Here is a 9861-nt window from a genome sequence, read left to right as displayed (position 1 = left end):
AAAGTCTTCTAGACTTAATAACCAAATTCAGTCAAGTAGCTGGTTACAAGGTCAACACACAAAAATCAATAGCTTTCCTCTACATCAATGACAGACTCACTGAGAGAGAAATAGGGCAAATAATTCCTTTCACAATAGCATCCATAAAACTGAAATACCTGGGAATCAGCCTAACAAAAGAAATCAAAGACCTCTTCTCTGAAAACTATGGCACTCTGAAAAGAGAGATTGAAGATGGTATCAGAAAATGGACAGACATCCCCTGCTCCTGGGTAGGAAGGATTAATAGAGTGAAAATGGCCATACTTCCAAAACATCTATATAGATTTAATGCAATTCCAATTGAGATCCCAGCAGCATACTTCATAGACCTCGAGAAAACAATCCAACAATTCATTTGGAGCAAGAAGAGACCCAGAATAGCAAAAGCAATTCTAGGTAACAGAGACATGGCAGGGGGTATCACAATCCCCAACCTGCAACTCTACTACAAAGCTACTGTGATAAAAACAGCATGGTACTGGCAAAGAAACACACCTGAGGACCAGTGGAACAGATTAGAAGATGCAGAAACAACACCAGACACACTCAGCCATCTCATCTTCTACAAAGAAGCCAAACACCCTCACTGGAGGAAAGATAGCCTCTTTAATAAATGGTGCTGGAAAAATTGGGCTTCAACTTGCCAAAGATTAAAACTAGACCTATATCTCTCACCATGCACTAAACTAAAATCAAAATGGATTAAAGACCTAAATATTAAAATAGAAACTCTGAACCAGTTGGAACAGAGGTTAGGTAGAACCCTTGAAGACATCGGTGTAGGAAAAGATTTTATGAACAGAACCTCAGTTGCCCGTGAACTAGCACAAATAATCAACAAATGAGATCTCTTCTTATTAAAAAGCTTCTGCACAGCAAGAGAAAGCACCAGCAGTGTGAAGAGACAACCCACAATGTGGGAAAAAATCTTCACCTGCTCTTCCTCAGACAAAGGTCTACTATCTCGAATCTATAAAGAACTTAAAAAGATCAGCCCTTCCAAATTTAAAGACCCAATCCAAAAATGGGCATCTGAAATGAACAGACATTTCTCAGACAAAGAAGTAGAAATAGCAATTAAATACATGAAAAACTGTTCAACATCACTGGTGATTCGAGAGATGCAAATGAAAACAACGCTGAGATTCCACTTCATTCCAGAAAGAATGGCTGCTATCATGAAATCAACCAATAACAAATGCTGGCGTGGCTGTGGGGAAAGAGGAACCCTGCTCCACTGCAGGTGGGAGTGTAGACTGGTGCAACCCCTGTGGAAATCAGTATGGAGATACCTCAAAGAACTAGGACTGGAAGTCCCATTTGACCTTGCTATTCCACTGCTGGGGATCTTCCCCAAAGAATTAAAAGAATCATACCACAGTGATCTATGTGCACCCATGTTCATAGCAGCGCAGTTTGTAATAGCTAACACTTGGAAACAGCCCAAATGCCCATCAACTGGAGACTGGATAAAGAAAATGTGGTTTTTTAATAAAATGGAGTACTACTCAGACATACAAAATGAGAAATTAGAGACATTTCTAGCTAAGTGGATGCACATTGAGGCAATACTCTTAAGTGAAATAAATAGGACACACATATGTAAATACCGAATAGTTTCTCTGGTGTGAGAAACTGAAAGTGTAAATAAGGACTAAATGTATAATAGGTAATGTGAGCTGGGAAGAAAAGGAGCAAAGGGGAAGGAAGTGGGAGGGCTAGGGGAAAGGATAGAAGGGAATGGGATTAATATGAGGAAATGGAAAAATAGGAACAAAATCTTTGTAAATAGGGAGGAATGGAGGGGTTGAAGGGAGGCTGGACAAGGGTGAAAAATAAGAACCAAGAGAGACTATGTAAAGGTGCAAATTTCCAATGATGAATGTCATTATATTGTATACCTAAAATGTACCAATGATTAGAATGAATAATTGATAATGTAAAATAGGAAGAAAAGGTCCAAAGGGGTAGGGGTAGTGGGAGGGGCAGGGGAAAGGAAAGACGGGAAAGGAAAAATGATGAGAAATGGAAAAATTGGAAATAAAGTCTTTGTAAATAGGGAAGGGTGGAGGGGGTGAAGGGAGGGCTAGGAATGGGGAAAAAATAAGAACCAAGATGCATTATGTAAAGGTACAGTTCCCAAAGAGAAATGTAATTGTGTTGCATACCTACAATGTACCAATAAAAGAATTTAATACAAAAAAATGTAAAAAAGAAGAATTTAGGAAAGAAAGAAGAAGAAGAAAAAGGAGGAGCTCAAAATAATGGCTTCAGCTTGAATATTAAAGAGAATAGTTTTGAGAAGGAGTGAAAGTTAAGACTAAGGCAGAACGTGCTAAGTAAAGGAGTATAGACTTTATGCAGGGTAACGTAAATGTAGGTTTTTAAATTTTTTTTGTATTAAATTCTTTTATTGGTACATTGTAGGTATACCACACAATTACATTTCTCATTGGGAATTGTGCCTTTACATAATGCACCTTGGTTCTTCTTTTTCCCCATTCCTAGCCCTCCCTTCACACCCTCCACCCTTCCCTATTTACAAAGACTTTATTTCCGTTTTTTCCATTTCTCAGCATTTACCCTTTCCCTTCTTTCCTGCCCCTCCCACTACCCCTACCCCTTTGGACCTTTTCTTCCTATTTTACATTTTCAATTATTCATTCTAATCATTGGTACATTTTAGGTATACAATATAATGACATTCATCATTGGAAATTTGCACCTTTACATAGTCTCTCTTGGTTCTTATTTTTCACCCTTGTCCAGCCTCCCTTCAACCCCTCCATTCCTCCCTATTTACAAAGATTTTGTTCCTATTTTTCCATTTCCTCATATTAATCCCATTCCCTTCTATCCTTTCCCCTAGCCCTCCCACTTCCTTCCCCTTTGCTCCTTTTCTTCCCAGCTCACATTACCTATTATACATTTAGTCCTTATTTACACTTTCAGTTTCTCACACCAGAGAAACTATTCGGTATTTACATATGTGTGTCCTATTTATTTCACTTAAGAGTATTGCCTCAATGTGCATCCACTTAGCTAGAAATGTCTCTAATTTCTCATTTTGTATGTCTGAGTAGTACTCCATTTTATTAAAAAACCACATTTTCTTTATCCAGTCTCCAGTTGATGGGCATTTGGGCTGTTTCCAAGTGTTAGCTATTACAAACTGTGCTGCTATGAACATGGGTGCACATAGATCACTGTGGTATGATTCTTTTAATTCTTTGGGGAAGATCCCCAGCAGTGGAATAGCAAGGTCAAATGGGACTTCCAGTCCTAGTTCTTTGAGGTATCTCCATACTGATTTCCACAGGGGTTGCACCAGTCTACACTCCCACCAGCAGTGGAGCAGGGTTCCTCTTTCCCCACAGCCACGCCAGCATTTGTTATTGGTTGATTTCATGATAGCAGCCATTCTTTCTGGAATGAAGTGGAATCTCAGCGTTGTTTTCATTTGCATCTCTCGAATCACCAGTGATGTTGAACAGTTTTTCATGTATTTAATTGCTATTTCTACTTCTTTGTCTGAGAAATATCTGTTCATTTCAGATGCCCATTTTTGGATTGGGTCTTTAAATTTGGAAGGGCTGATCTTTTTAAGTTCTTTATAGATTCGAGATAGTAGACCTTTGTCTGAGGAAGAGCAGGTGAAGATTTTTTCCCACATTGTGGGTTGTCTCTTCACACTGCTGGTGCTTTCTCTTGCTGTGCAGAAGCTTTTTAATAAGAAGAGATCTCATTTGTTGATTGTTTGTGCTAGTTCACGGGCAACTGAGGTTCTGTTCATAAAATCTTTTCCTACACCGATGTCTTCAAGGGTTCTACCTAACCTCTGTTCCAACTGGTTCAGAGTTTCTATTTTAATATTTAGGTCTTTAATCCATTTTGATTTTAGTTTAGTGCATGGTGAGAGATATAGGTCTAGTTTTAATCTTTGGCAAGTTGAAGCCCAATTTTTCCAGCACCATTTATTAAAGAGGCTATCTTTCCTCCAGTGAGGGTGTTTGGCTTCTTTGTAGAAGATGAGATGGCTGAGTGTGTCTGGTGTTGTTTCTGCATCTTCTAATCTGTTCCACTGGTCCTCAGGTGTGTTTCTTTGCCAGTACCATGCTGTTTTTATCACAGTAGCTTTGTAGTAGAGTTGCAGGTTGGGGATTGTGATACCCCCTGCCATGTCTCTGTTACCTAGAATTGCTTTTGCTATTCTGGGTCTCTTCTTGCTCCAAATGAATTGTTGGATTGTTTTCTCGAGGTCTATGAAGTATGCTGCTGGGATCTCAATTGGAATTGCATTAAATCTATATAGATGTTTTGGAAGTATGGCCATTTTCACTCTATTAATCCTTCCTACCCAGGAGCAGGGGATGTCTGTCCATTTTCTGATACCATCTTCAATCTCTCTTTTCAGAGTGCCATAGTTTTCAGAGAAGAGGTCTTTGATTTCTTTTGTTAGGCTGATTCCCAGGTATTTCAGTTTTATGGATGCTATTGTGAAAGGAATTATTTGCCCTATTTCTCTCTCAGTGAGTCTGTCATTGATGTAGAGGAAAGCTATTGATTTTTGTGTGTTGACCTTGTAACCAGCTACTTGACTGAATTTGGTTATTAAGTCTAGAAGACTTTTGGTGGAGTTCTTGGGGTCTTCTCTATAGAGTATCATGTCATCTGCAAATAATGACAATTTGACTTCTTCATTTCCTATCTTTATTCCTTTTATTTCTTTCTCTTGTCTAATTGCCGTGGCTAATGTTTCCAGAACGATATTGAACATGAGTGGTGGTATTGGACATCCTTGTCTTGTTCCTGATTTTAGTGTGAAGGATTTCAGTTTTTGACCATTTAGTATGATATTGGCTGTTGGATTTTCATAGATGGCTTCTATCAGTTTGAGGTAGAGACCATCTATTCCAAGTTTTTGTAGGGTTTTTATCATAAATGCATGTTGGGTTTTGTCAAATGCTTTTTCTGCGTCTATGGAGATAATCATATGGTTTCTGTCCTTGGCTCTATTGATATAGTGTATTACATTGGTTGATTTTTGTGTATTGAACCATTTCTGCCTCCCTGGGATGAATCCCACTTGATCAGGGTGTATGATCTTCTTGAAGATCTTCTGCATTCTGTTTGCCATTATCTTATTAAGGATTTTTGCATCTATGTTCATTAGTGAGGTTGGCCTATAGTTCTCTTTTTCAGTTGGGTCTTTCTCTGCTTTGGGGATCAAGGTGATGCTTGCTTCCAGGAATGAATTTGGGAGTATTGCTTCCCTTTCAATTTCTTTGAAGAGTTTAAATGGTAGTGGCAGCAGTTCCTCTCTAAATGTCTTGTAGAATTCAGCAGTGAAGCCATCAGGGCCCGGGCTTTTCTTAGTTGATAAGTTTTTAATTACATTTTCAATTTCATTGGTTGATATAGGGTTGTTCAGAATTTTTAGGTCTTCCTCGTTCAACTTTGGTAATTCATATGTATCTAGGAATCTGTCCATTTCTTCTGTGTTGTCCATCGTATTGGTGTATAGGTTCTGGAAGTAGGTATTGATGATCCTCTGGATTTCTGCTGGGTCTGTTGTCATTTCACCCTTTTCATTTCTAATTGCATGGATTTGGGCCTTTTCTTTCCTTTTTCTGACAAGGTTGGCTAAAGATTTGTCAATTTTGTTGATTCTTTCGAAGAACCAACTCTTGGCTTCATTGATTTTTTTGTATCGTTCTCTTAGTCTCCATTGCATTGATTTCTCCTCTGATCTTTATAATTTCCTCCCTTGTATAAGCTTTGGGTTTTCCTGCTCTTCTTTTTCTAGAAGGTTGAGGTTCAGCATCAGGTTGTTTAATTGGGCTTGTTCTGTTTTCCTAATGTGCATATTCACTGCTATGAATTTCCCTCGTAAGACTGCTTTCATTGTGTCCCATAGATTCTGATATGTTGTATTGTCATTGTCATTTAATTGTAGGAACTGTCTGATTTCTTCTTTAATTTTCTCTGTGACCCATTGGTTATTCAGAAGTGTGTTGTTCAATTTCCATGTGTTTATGAAATTTTTTAAGTTTCTTTTGCTATGGATCTCCAATTTCATTGCACTATGGTCTGATAATATACAGGGGATAACTTCAATTCCTTTGCACTTACTTCAACATGTTCTATGTGTGAGTATGTGGTCTATTTTGGAGAATGACCCATGTGCAGCTGCGAAGAATGTGTATTCTGATTTTGTGGGGTGGAAGACTCTGTAAACATCTGTTAAGTTCATTTGTTCAAGAGTTCGATTGAGTTCTAGTATTTCATTACTTATTTTTAGTCTAGTTGATCTATTGTGGGACTACAAAACCTTGTAATCTTAGAATTCTTGTAGCCCTGACTGCAATTAAATGTGAGCTAATGATTAAGAAGCTTGTTAGTTCTGGGAAGCTAGATAAAATTTGTAACAGATATAGAGTTTTAAAGGTAAATTACTCAACTTCTTGTTTGCCCGGAGATCGGACGTTCCCGGACCCATTATCAGTACTTGACAGTCATGACCATTACTGTGTGTGTGTCTGCCGACCATCAGTACGTGACAGTTGTGACCATTAGTGTGTGTGTGCCGACCATCAGTACGTGACAGTAGACCACTAACCCTTGTTTCTTTTCTCTTAAAATCTACATGTTAACCTCCCCCTCAACCCCCTATAAAAACAGCCCCAGACTCTGAGCCAGTTGCCTCTCTAAGCTACTTTGCTTTGGGAGTGCCGTCTGGCCAGACTAATAAAGGTCTGTTTTACTTTCCAACTTGTCCAGTGTGTTCCCTCCTGGGTGTTCTTCACTACAGTCAGCTCCTCGGAGCGTTTGGTAAGGCCCACGGTCTTACACTATCTATTTGTGACAGTGGGGTGTTGAGGTCCCCCACTACAATTGTATTAGTGCATATATGACTTTTCATGTCTCTTAGTATTTGTTTTATATAGTTGGGTGCACTAGTGTTTGGTGCATAGATATTTATGATTGTCATCTCTTCCTCTTGGATTCTTCCCTTTACAAGGATGTAGTGTCCTTCTTCATCTCTCTTAATCAGTGTTGGTTTGAAATCTACTTGATCTGCCAAGAGGATGGCTACTCCTGCTTTTTTTTCGCGTTCCTGTCATATGGAGTATTGTTTTCCACCCTTTAACTTTCAGTCTATGAGTGTCCTTTTGAATTAAGTGTGTTTCTTGTCTGCAGCATATTGTTGGATTTTGCTTCTTGACCCATTCTGCCAGTCTATTTCTTTTGATTGGTGAATTGAGACCATTAACATTGATGGTTATAACTGAAACGTATTGACTTGTTATTGCCATGACCTTTTCTTTTTGTTGGGTTCTCCCCCTTTACATTTAATTTCTTGTCATGCCAGATGGGTTCATTCTGCTTTGCTTCCTGGAGTTGTGATCCTCAATGTCTGTTCCTAGGCTATTGTGTAAAATTCTTTGGAGTGCTGGTTTGGTATTCATGAAGTTCCTAAGGTGCTCTTTGTCATGAAAGTATCTTCTTTCTCCATCCATTTTGAAAGATAGTTTTGCAGGGTACATCAATCTGGGTTGGAGGCTGTTTTCCTTTAGGGCTTGGAATATGTCACTCCAAGCTGTTCTTGCCTTGATGGTTTGTGTTGAGAAGTCTGCTGTGATTCTGATGGGCTTTCCTTTGTATGTGATTTGTTTCTTTTTTCTGACTGCTTGGAGAACTTTGTTCTTCTGTTGTGCTTCTGGAATCTTAACAATTACATGCCTATGTGTAGATTTTTTTTGATCAAGGCTATTTGGAGTCCTATATGCCTCACTTATCTGTATGTCAAGCTCTTTTCCCCTGCTTGGGAAGTTTTTTGCCATTATTTCTGTGAAGAGATTTTTTTATGTCATCTGCACTCTCTCCTGTTTCTTCTTTGACTCCAGTCAGTCTTATGTTATTCTTCTTTGCATCATCTAGTTGCTGCTGGATTGATTTCTCATGTTCCCTTATAATTTTGAAGCAATTTTTCTTTTCCTGGTCACTAATTGCAATCTTATCTTCTATATCTGAAATTCTGTCCTCACATTAGCTCTTTCTGCTGTGTAGACTTTCAATGGAGTTTTTCATGTCCTGGAAATCTATTTGCATCTGTTTTATGGATTCCATTTGTTTCTTATGTTGAGATTCCATCATGTTCCTGAGCTCCTCTCTAGATTTATTAATCATGTCTTGCACTAGGGGCACAATTTCTCCTGTTATCTGAGAAATTATTTCTGATTTCATTTTTTCCAGATCCTCATTTGTTGCCAGTTGAGTGGGTCCAGGTGGTTGAGTATCAGAGTGTTCCATCTCATTTCCCTTTGGGGTTGCTGTAGGTGATCTGGAAGTCTGGTTTTGAGACTTATTTAGGTGTTTTCTCATTTCGACTGGGGCGGGGGGCTGTTAGCGTGTGCACGGATTACCTCCTCTGAGCTGGGTGAGGTGGGTCAGGGGCCGGGAGCAGCGGTAGGGATGGTGACCCAAAAGCCCTTTCCTGTGGGCTGGGAGCAGCAGGAGGGATGGTTGCTGGGAAACCCCTTCCTCTGGACCAGGAGCAGTGGGATGGCGGCTCAGAAATCCCTCCCTCTGGGCCAGGAGCAGTGGGAGGGATGGTGGCCCAAAAGCCCTTTCTTCTGGGTTGGGAGCAGCAGGATGGATGGTGACCGGGAAGCTCCTTCCTCTGGACCAGGAGCAGTGGGACGATGGCTCAGAAGCCCCTACCTCTGGGCCGGGAACAGTGGGACTCAGTACCTTGGTCTGGTGGTCTGGTGTCTTCTGCGTCTTTGTAGTGTGGAATCAGGTGGCTGCCTGTGTGCAGCGGGGTGATTCGGTGTCTTCCGTGGGACTCAGGACCTCGGTAAGGCGTGCACAGACCTGCCTGTCTGTAGCGGGCTGATTTGGTATGTGTTCTGCAGGACTGGGGACCTCGGCAGGGTGTGGGCAGACCTGCCTGTCTCTAGGTTTTTTAATTTTAATTTTCAGCTTTATTTCCATAAGAGAAATCATATTCCTAAGATGTTTAAAGCTTAAAAGGTATCAAAACAAGTGAATGTATGAAAATGATTTCAGTTTTTCATAGAAAAGAAACTTCTTAAGGAAATCTTTATATTTAAATAATCATAAATCAAAAAAATTTTTTGGTGAGATTGATAATTGGAGTAAATGAGAAGCTGGATGTATGGATTCATGAAAATTAAGGTCACAGAAAAACATCGAATACTAGGAAAAACTAATGTGATATAAGAGGACAGTAAATCCACTCCAACAAAGGCCCTCACTTAGGAATCACAGGAACCGTCAGCAAGGATGCCTATAAAGCCATAGAATTGCTGCAAAACACTGAAAAAACCTTATAACGACTGGGGTTTGACTCTAATCTGAAGCTATTCGCATTGGTTCCAACACCATGGATTTCAAATTCATGGAAGTTTACTTTTGATTATTTCTGAAAAAAAAAGACTGCCAAATAATTTAATAGTCCAAAAAAGATATAAAAATAGCTAACATGCTTGGGAACACAAATCATGTCTTCACATATTTCAGAACACACCTTATATATAATTTGTATAATAGTTGTGAATGATTTTTTATTATTTGCTAAAGCAGTTTCCTAAGGGGATCTCTAAAGTTTCTTTTCATTATTTGGCTTTTAGCATATATTTGATGGTAAATATATGTGTATAAAACCTTTCAAAATATTTTTAATTAATACAAAGTAGTAGGTTTTGATATATATATGTACTTTTAGGATCTTATAACAAAAAATCAGGTAGGTTTCAAAAAATGAAAGAGCCAATCATATTGATTTGAATAAAT

This window comes from Heterocephalus glaber, unplaced genomic scaffold, assembly GCF_053883595.1.
Source record: "Heterocephalus glaber isolate CG9 unplaced genomic scaffold, H.glaber_assembly_v1.0 deba00001509, whole genome shotgun sequence".
NCBI classification, from domain to species: domain Eukaryota; kingdom Metazoa; phylum Chordata; class Mammalia; order Rodentia; family Bathyergidae; genus Heterocephalus; species Heterocephalus glaber.
Note: the sequence above shows the minus strand (reverse complement) of the source record.